Source organism: Grampus griseus, assembly GCF_964374135.1.
Source record: "Grampus griseus genome assembly, chromosome: 7".
NCBI lineage: Eukaryota > Metazoa > Chordata > Mammalia > Artiodactyla > Delphinidae > Grampus > Grampus griseus.
In genome coordinates, this window is record NC_139001.1 from 29,191,087 (window position 1) to 29,202,085 (window position 10,999).

The window sequence follows — 10,999 nt, forward strand, 5'->3', positions numbered from 1 at the left end:
CCAGCAGATCTAACTAGCTGTACAACCATGGACAGTCATCAAAAATCTCTGTGATCCAGTCTTCTCAACTGTTTAAAAGGATAATGATGACTACTACATAGGGTGGTTGCAAGAATCAAGTGTCTCACAGTCATACAGTGCCATGTTCATAGATAAGAATACTCAGCCTATACAATTATTAGAATCAAGTGTCCTGTGAGTTTCCAGTAAAAGATACCACAGGGTTACCTCTCCCTTTATTGCCTAGGTTCAGTCATTTCTGAATAAGCTCAGTTGCTATGGTTGCCTTCCAAAGACACCACATTTGAAAATGTGTTGGGAGATGGGGATTGATGGCAGAAGGCTTTAGTGGGGGACACAAAGCAACTTCAGCAATTGAGACATTTTAATACATGTGAACTCTTTCCCTTGGAAACCAAAGTCACATTTTGCCAAAATGGAAATGATCTCAGGAAGTGGAGTTTCAGAAGTTCTGCATCACATTTGGCCAGTCTCCTTCCCCCATCACTGGGACCTCAAGGACAGGTATTTCTGGCCCTGAACCAACTTCTGAGCACCTCAGTTTCCTCCCCCAGGATCTGGCAGTCTGAAAGATGTTCGTTGCCAGACAGAATTCATCAGATTCACTTCCCAGATGCTATCGCTTGTGATGCCGAAAGAAAAATAGGTTGCCCAGAAATTGAGGTTGGAAAGGACGAGTGCAGCTGAGAAATGCACAGTGATACAAAACAGTAAAGGGCTATTCTTGTTAACATTCATTAGCATATTCTATCTGAATATTCCAGGGGTCCTCACATCCCTCAAATCCCAAACTTAGTCCCCGGAGGGGCAAGCACTACATCCCAGGCTAAACTATCCCCCAAAGCAGAGTTATAAATGGTTCTCGATCTGTCAAAATCAGCCACGGCTCCAACACCGGATGAATAGAAGTTGGCCTGACCCCGCTTCCTGTTTCCAACTACAGCAAACCCAACACCTCATGGGGCCTCACCAGCAAGAGTACTGTATACTCAATCCTACTAAAAAGACTCTTTCTTCCTGGTCATTTTTTCCCAGACATCTCAGGGAGCTGTCCTGCTCTTATTTGAAATTCAGACCAGAAGAAAGTCACCTCTAAAAATATCGTTTCCCACTTGCATTTTCACGATGATGCAGCACCACCTAGGGGACATTTTTATTCACTATTTCCACTATAACATTTCTTCTAAAATAACGCGGCACCCTGCCCCCCCCCATATATACATGAGATAGGTATACAAGCTTCTCTGCACATATTTTTCAAGATTTCAGCTCCAGACTTAATTCAGCTGGAAACCCTGGTTGACTAGCTCATTACATAAGGATCACTGCCAAGGGTTGCAGTTCACATTTACAATCACTATAGAAAATTTGCTATATTAAAATATTGTTATTAATATAATGCTATATTATATTAATATATTATAATAATATATTGTTATATTATTATACATAACAGAATATATTTTATATTATGTAATATATTTATTGAATATAAAATATATAACTGTTACATATTTTATATATAAATATTATTGATTCATATTATAAAATATAGTTAATATTTTATATTATAATTAAATATTATTTATTATTATAAGAACCACCAATTAAGCATCTTCTACATGACAGGGTATATATATAATTTATTTCTAATATATACAATAGTCCTTCAAACTGGGTATTAGCATCCCCATTTTACAGATGAAGAAACCAAGGCTCTGAGAAGTAAAAGACTTACCCAGAATCCCAGATCAGGGCTGTCTTACTCTTTCCACTATAAAATGCCATGAGTTGTGCCTACACAGCAGTGACGCTGTTCATTTTAGTGACAATAAAGCAGAACATTCAAATATGCTTTCCAAAGAAGTCACTTTGAAGCCTGTATTATCATTCCAATAACTAACGGTCATAACATTTCGAGTACCTGTTGTGGGAAGTGCCTCAGAGCTGTGAGCTGCATGACACAATCTCTTTGCCTTAAATGTTTATCACATGTTTACTAAAAATACAGTGGCGATACCATGGTCAAGCAGTGTGATTTTTCTCAGGTCCCTCCTCTGCAGATTTTGATTAGGTATATCTGGGCTAGGGCCCAGGAATTTGTATTTTCATCAAGTATGCAAGTGATTGTAATCATCGGGAACGTTTTAGAAAATAATAGTGTAGTGATACATGTATGAGTTTTGGGTTCAGAAGGACTTGGGTTGCAGATCCAGCTCTGTCTTTTTTCTAATTGTGCACTCCTGGGAAAGGCATTTAAAGCTTAAAGCCCCTGAGCATCAGTTTCCTCATCTATAAAATGAAGATTAATATTTATTAATAGCCATCAAACAGGGTGGTGATAAGGACTGAATGAGACTATGGATGTGAAATGCTAGTACAGTGCCTGGCATATAGTAGTCGTTACTATTGTTACCTAACCACCCACCCTCAATTCATCAAATTTGTCCTCTGTGGCTTTTTACTCTTTCCAAAAATTAAGTCCCCGGTAAAAGAATATGAAGATGCACAAAATATAATACAGTAACATGTACTTAATTTAACAATAAACAACAAAAGATTCTTAGGAGAGATGGTAGATAATAGATAAATAGATACAGAGATGTGTAATCTTTAGGATAAGAAAATGCTCTAGAAATAAGAAACCAACATTTAAAACAGTTTAACACTCAAGAGAATAACAAGTTTCTTCGGGGGGGGAAAAAACACAACACATTGATACAAAAAGTAGAAGCAACCCAAGTGTTCATGGATGGATGAATAAACAAAATGTGGTATATACATACAATAGGATATTATTTAGCCTTAAAAAGGAAGGAGATTCTGATACATGTTCCATCATGAATGAACACGGTGGACATTATGCTAAATGAAATAAGCCATCACACAAAAGGACAAACGTGTGAATCCACTTACAGGACGTATCTAGAGTAATCAAATTCATAGAGACAAAGTAAATGGTGATTGCCAGCGGCTAGAGAAAGGGGCAATGTGAGTTATTGTTTAATGGGTACAGTTTCAGTTTTACAAGGTGAGTGGAGTTCTAGAGATGGATGGTGGTGATGACTGCAGAATAATATGGATAGACAATGCCATTGAACTGTACACTTAAAAATGGTTGACAGATGGTAAATTTTATGCGTATTTTACCACAATTTTTTAAAATTAAAATATCCAGATTGATATTAAAATCACAGTTAACATGAGTTTGAGAAATGTCTTGCTTGGTTTGTATTTTATCTAAGACAAAGACTGCCATGCGAGATACTGTGGCTTAGAAAAGCATATAGTACAACCTTTTTTTAAATGGGCAAGTAAATTCTCAAGTGTGACCAGCACTTCTTTGGTTGCCCCTGTTTTTCCTTAAAGCTACATGTTTACCCAAGATCACCCATTATTGGGCAAAATAGGAGGCTAAGACTGGAAAACTTGTTCTGATTTTACTACCCCAGCCTGGGAGAGTGCTTTGAGAAAAATGGCTGTGGATCATAGAGCACCCTAAGGAAAACTTGGAGGAAGCGGGATCATGCGCTCTTAAAACACGGTGGCCTGTGCGGAGTTCTGCACGGGGGGCAGCAGAGTACAGAGCAGGTACAGCAGGGGTACAGCCTGTGGACTGGACTGTGCAGGACCCCGTTTTAACTACCGCCTGCAGCAGCAGCAGCAGGAGTGACAGCAGTGGATGCAAGTTTATGTGAACCTCAAGCTGGCGAAGAGGGCATTGCCCTTCCATTTCAATTATCTTTAATTGATTTTCTTGCAGACTAGCATTTAATTAGGTAGACGGAATATGTTTTGATGAGTGTGACACTGAAGCACTTCAAAGGTCCTAAAATATGATAGCATTGGCTTTTCTGTCTGATTTAAAAATTATGACAAAAGTCTTTATATATTTAGTAAATTCCATGTCTTCCTCCCTCTACTGTATCTTTTTTTAGTAAAATAGGAAGGAATTTCCTGAGACAATTGGGCAAAAGCTTGATGCTATTCCCCTTTCCCCTTTCCCTTTTTCAGGATTGTGGGTCCTAATGTAAAGAAATTGCCCAAGATGGAACTAGCAGATTTGCAGAGTTGCAAAATCGCGAAGTATGGAGAAAATTGGGTACAAGGAGAAAAAGTAGAAAATAAAGACAGGTGGGCTGATTTTGCCATTCACCTGCCAGTGAAATTTTATTGCTGCCTAGAGAAACCTCCTGAGGGTGAGGTACATGTAAAACCAACTGACAGTATATGTGGATATTCCTAGTGGGTCTTAGTCACGTGATATATGTGTCTTACCTTGAGTGAAATTCTTTAGAGAACTCAGGAAGTTTTAAAGAAAGGTATCCTATTATGTGTGTGTACATATAATACATATATACACATCCTATACACACACACATATATACTGTAGTATACTGTAGTATATATGTGTATGTATATATAAAAAGTGTATATATATGTATATACTGTAATATATTACGCTATCTTTATCAGTGTTTATTGCTGATAACAGAAACCTCTCTAGTTCAAACACAGTGTGCTTAGTTGTCAACTTCTGGGCATTCACAGAAGGCCCCTTCTGCGTACAAGACGACTGGAAGGGCTGAAGCAGCAGCCTTTAACGCGACTTCCAGGAATCCCTCTGAGAACACCACCACAGAACTGGCCGTCCAGAGGAGCTGCTATCTCTGCTCACAGCCCAGAAGCTAGGTAATCAGGACCATGCTACCTCGTTGCTAGCTCTAGCTCCGTATTACCGTAGCGACACTGCCCCCGGCAAAATAGAAGCCCCATATCCTGCTGCACCAAACCCTGGGACCTCTGCTATTGCTATTCCAGAAAAATCCAATGTCCCTGACTGTTGGCAGAAATAGCAGAAATACGACCTCCATCTCATCTGGCTTTCTTAATCTCAAGCAGGCACATCTGTTTGGGGGAAGTTAGGTCACATCTGGAATTCAAGCTGTAAGGGGATTTGGGAAATGTATAGATTTTAGTTTTCTGGGCCCACCAGTGAGCCTAGCACACACATGTGCCACAAATGGGTTACAAGTGTGTTTTTTAACAAGAGGTATCTATTTCCTCAGCCTTCTGGGGAGCCACAAAGGGCTGGGCAGCCAAAGGCCTCTTGGCCAGTAACCTCCTCACCTAATGCTCCCTAGAAGGTAGCCTGAACAGCGTGGGGTCTGATGGTTCACTCAGCTCCTAAGGATAAATAATATGGGAGGTGTCAGGCCCTCGCTGCTCTGCTGTGATGCTGTGTGAGGCCGAGAATGCATCCAGTCACCCAGACAGCTTCTAAGAAGCCTGCTGCTGAGTGAGCCACTGACCATCATGGACAAGAAACACGCTAGCCGCTGGGTCATTTCATGGTAAGGTGCAGTCAGGGTTTGGGAAAGGCCAGCTCCTCATAAGTACAGCTCCAGGTAGATGCCCCAAATCTCTGTCTTATGTTTACTTATGTCTATTTGCTAGTTGCAGGGTGACTGCTCTATCAACACACACACACACACACACACACTCACTCTATAAATTAGGACTTCACTGTTATTTGTAAATACTTGATATGAAAAAATTCAATTGCATTTGAGATCCACTTGTATTATCACAAAAAAATATCAACATCACATTTGTCAATGACAGAACAAGAAAGCTGTTGGGCTCTAAACATAATTTTTAATTTTTGAATGGTTTTAAAAATAGTTTAAAATTGTTCCATCGGTTACTTATGTAAAGCTTCCTGCCAATGACAACAAAGAATTTGATAAAATATTTTGATCAAGAATTGCATATAGCCATTTCAAGCATACAACTTGGTATTTAATGGTTATGTCTAGAAAGCAAGATCAAGCTTCTCATTAAGGAATTTGGAAAAATTAATGTGTTTGGGAATTTAACACAAAGTTAATATTTAAAATCTTCCTTAATACTTAGAATTTTACTGATTTTAGTTCTTATTACATCATATAAAGAAAATATATTTTTTCTACTAAGCTCCAAATAAACACCAAAATACACTCGCACTTAGTGCTATGAAAGCTGTCATTTTCTTTGTGCACCATGACATAAAAAAGATAAGGCTTGGAATGGAGTAGAATGAGCCAATTTGCAATATATGCCGCAGTGTCACATACACAAGATTTCCCAGTAAATGTAAGAAAGTTATTTACTTGCAACACTAACATTCTCAGCAAAGGATAATTCTCCTGGCTGTTTTCCCTTTTAAAATTCAGATATCAAAATTTAACACATGTACCTCCATCAATATCGTTCCACCTCAAAAAACCTGGGAGAAACAATTTTCAGATCATATATGGTCTCCCTTTGTATGTTGCCAAATCTTGTTCACCCTCCTCTGTTCAGCTCTGTACAGCTCTGAAAACCCAACGCAGTGACCCCTTTCCCCTCTGACTTCCTCTTATCTTCTGCTTTGTCATACATCAGATTATCTTTCAACATACAATAATGGTGTCTTATAAACAACTTGAGAGGATCTCTGTGTTAATTTCTTTATCTCCCCCATAGTTCTGGGCATATATTAAACTCTTAGTGGTTATCATTAATTTCTAAAATGCTGTTTGGGAAATCAAACAATAGAAATGGATTGAGATCAGCTAATGATTTGCTTTCTGATTTTAAGTATAATGCATATTCATTCTTGAAGTATGAAAAATAAAGTATGAAGAAAAATAAAATTACAATTCCATCAATACTATTCAGAAATACCACTTTCTACATTTTTATCCCTTTTCTTCCTTTTATGCACCTCTTGCCATTATTTAAAACAAAATTTGAATCCTCGTATATAGAGTCAGTGTTTGTTTCTCCATTTAATAGAATTGTAAAGTTTTCCCCTCATCATTAAGTAACTTATGGCACGTCCAGATAATATTTTACAAATATTAAAATGTCTTAGAATAGCACTTCTCAAATTTTCATGAGTATACAAATCAGCTGGGATATTGTTAAAATACAGATTCTGGTTCAGTGGGTCTGAGATGGGCTCCAAGAGTCTGCATTCCTAACAACCTCCCAGATGATGCTGATACTGCTAGTCTGTGGACCACATTCTGAGTAGCAAGTGCTTAGAAGATATATATTCCATTAACGATGAATGCTTAAATAGCTTCCAGTGTTTGGCTCATACACGGTGAAATATCAAATCAATGGAGTGATAAGTATCCTTACACATATTGTGGGAATAATACAAATATGTATCAAGTGTATACTAAGGGTGCATACAGGCGCAAAGATAATTAAAAATCTAACTCCTGGTCAATGTCAATAGATACCAATATTCTCAAGACTCTGCATGCATATACCTGAAGGGCATTCCACAGTGACAGAGAGCCCATCAGTGGTTTCTAGGGAACAAAGGGAAAGGCAAAAAGGGAGGAAACTTTTAGGGGTGGCGGATGTTCATTATCTTGATTGTGGTGATGTTTTCATGGATATTTTATATATATATATATATATATATTTATATTTATATATATTATATATATAATCTGTTAAAGCTTATCAAATTGTATGCTTTTAATATATGGAGTTTGTTGTTTGTCAATTATACCTCAATAAACCTATTTTTTTTAATATGGGGAAAAAAGCCACAAAATGTGTTCCAGAAAGGTTGTATTAATTTACATCCCACCAGCAGCATATGCAAGCGCCTGCCTCATTTCCTTTGTCAGCACTGTAATTCTTAAAGAAAAAAACCCATGATGCTAATTTAAAAGGCAAAATCTCTCACTTGTTTGAATGTGTGTCTTTGATTACTAGTAGACTGAAATTTTTTCATGTTGATCAGCTCTTCACTCGTTTTTCTTTTGTAATGTGTGTTTATCAACTTATAGGAGCTCTTTATTTAGATATGTCATAAATAAATCACCTGTTTTTTTTCTCTTGGCTAGATGTTTACATTTGTGTATGTGATGTAATTATAACATAAATAGACATTTTAAATAAGTTCAAGAATCAAAAAAACAAAAACAAAAGCCAATCTTAACACTGCTCAAAACACAAACCAAAAAAGCTCAGTCAGGACACAGAATTAAAGATAAAAAAAATCAAAAATCTTTTACAACACCTATTTCTTCCACAAGGTGGCTGACTTATTAGCATAAAACTACATCAGAAGCAAGCCATATACATAAACATATCAACCTTATACCTGTCATATTCACTATTTTAGTTGATTAATACAGTAAAGTAGGTTAGTATTATCCTCTTTAACATGAAGAGTTTGGTACTGAGGTATAACATATTTTGTGATTTAATCAGGAATAGTCAGAATTTGGATTTATAAACTCCCACTTTTTGTTTATTTATTGACCCTAATTGCGTTAGAAATGGGTCCATGAAATCAACCTGGGGTTGAGTAGTTTTTGTTTGTCTTGAATCAACTGAATAAATACCAGAAAAGGAGAATATTTACATATTCTCCTGGAGAGGAGAGTAAATCTTTATATTAACAATCCTGAGAAGACATATATATATATATATATATATATATTTTTAAATTTAGGTCTAGCATTACCAAGTGTTGATGAGGATACAGAGCAATGAATTCTTTTTGGGTTTTTTTTTGTTTTTTTTTAATTAATTAATTAATTAATTATTTTTGGCTGTATTGGGTCTTCGTTTCTGTGCAAGGGCTTTCTCTAGTTGCGGCAAGCAGGGGCCACTCTTCATCGCGGTGCGCGGGCCCCTCACTGTAGCGGCCTCTCTTGTTGCGGAGCACAAGCTCCTGACGCGCAGGCTCAGTAGTTGTGGCACACGGGCCTAGCTGCTCCGCGGCATGTGGCATCTTCCCAGACCAGGGCTCGAACCCGTGTCCCCTGCATTGGCAGGCGGATTCTCAACCACCGCGCCACCAGGGAAGCCCGAGAAGACATATTTTAAAACTGTTTTCCTTCACTCTATACCTGAGTCTCACAAGATTTTTTTAGACAACACAGCAATGAAGAATGCTAATACTAGTAATACTGGTAAAAGAGGAATGCTTCTTTATCTGTCATGCCAATTGGTACAAATTCAAGAAAACTAGTTCCTCCAAAAGGTAGTTACAAGTATTCACAAATTTGTCCAATCCTTTGAAAATGAGTCATAATTAGCCACCAGAAGAAAGAGATATGCACTTACCATGTAAAGAATGAAAATTTTAGTTTCCTTAATAGAATATTTTCAACTCTTGTTCTGAAGCATTACAAGGTTAAATCATTTGGTCAAGTATGCAAAACTAGATGACGTCTAACCTGGAACAAAAGTCCAGATTTCCTGAGGTACAAGCTGAAGAGCAGTAGGAGATGAAACGTGGAAATAACGTGGAAATCAATGATGTGGCTGAGGCTCCAGAAAATTCCAATTCTTTGAATTTTTACTTCCTCATCCATAAAATGAGGGAGGTGGATTAAATGACTGATACATTTCCTTCCAGCTCTAACCTTCTCTTAATGTAGGCAACATAAGTTGATAAAACCTGTGACAGATGCAGTCATACTGCTAGAGACCTTTTATTGCCAACCTGGGGTTTCTCGACTACTTTGTTTGTAAGTCCATGTCAGCTCAGGTTCAAACTCTAGCCCTATCCTATTTATGTAGCTTTGATAGTTTATCCTCTTATTAGATAAAAGGAAATAAGGGTCCCAAGAGATTAATAGCAGCTACACCTCAAAGAGTTAAGATAATGAAAAGAGAGAATACATCCCAATACTTAGCAGTGCCTGGCACAGAGTAAGACGTCCAGTAATTGCACGTCTGCGTATTTGGGGTACCTTAGTCCATCCAGGATGATATTAACAGAATACCATAGACTGGGCAGCTTATAAAGAACAGAAATTTACTTCTCACAAATTAACTGTGGGAGAGGCTCGGAAGTCCAAGGTCAAGGCTCTGGCAGATTCTGTGTCTGGTGAGGGCCCCCCTTCCTGGTTCGGAGATGGTCATCTTCTCACTGTCCTCACATGGAGAAGTGACAGGGGAGCTCTCTGAGGCCTCTTGTACAAGAGCACTAATCCAATGTATGAGGCCTCCACCCTCATGACCTAATCATCTCCCAAAGCTCTGCCTCTAAATACCATCACACTAGGGGTTAGGTTCCAACACAGGACTTGCGGGGATGGGGTGGAGGGGCGGCACAAGCGCTCGGTCTTTCACACGGGGCTAAGACAATACCAACTTATGTGGCACTCAGGTTTCACAAGCGGAACTTGCTGTATCCCCAGTGAGTCAAATATTAGGTAGACAGGCGTGTGACAAACTTGAACAAGTACTTCCACAAAAGGATGAACAAACGTAACTGAAAAACAGCCCTCGGGTCTGGCTCACAAAACAGCTCAGCTATATATTTACTTGAAAAGACTTTGTGAAATGGTGGGAGGGGAAAGGGGAAGAGGGAGAAAGGAATGACCTCACCAATGGCAAGGACTGTGGTGTTAGCAACCCACAACCTATCAATCTTAAGAAATTAGGACTCCTTGCCATCTCTGTACTATCTCATCTGCGTTTCTCTTAGTAAGGTCCACAAACCACTTCCACCTAGAATGCTTGTTACAACTGCAGATACCTGATCCTCACCCATTTTTAACACGCTACCTCGTTAATTCTTATACATTCTACAATTTGAGACCCTAGCCCAATTGCTTTGTGGCCAGTGCTTGAATGTGGTCCATACCTGAGTCCTAAAACAGCTTAGATTCCAAACCTGAGGACTGCCCACAGCAACTTACCTGCAACCCATCACAACTAAGAAACCAGTTTTGAATGCATCAAAGCTAATGAGAAACAGTAAAACCTATAGCTCGTGAATTTATGAAGTATCTGGGCACTGGAAGGAACAGGTATGACTGCAAAAATGACCCTTCTGGAATTTTCTCAGCATTTTCTAAAGTGCCAGTGAGAATATTTCTTTCATTCTCAACTTTAATTTTAGCAGTGAACTGAAATAACACTTTTTATTATGGTGAGCAGTCAGGTAAGTTCCATCGACAACTGAATT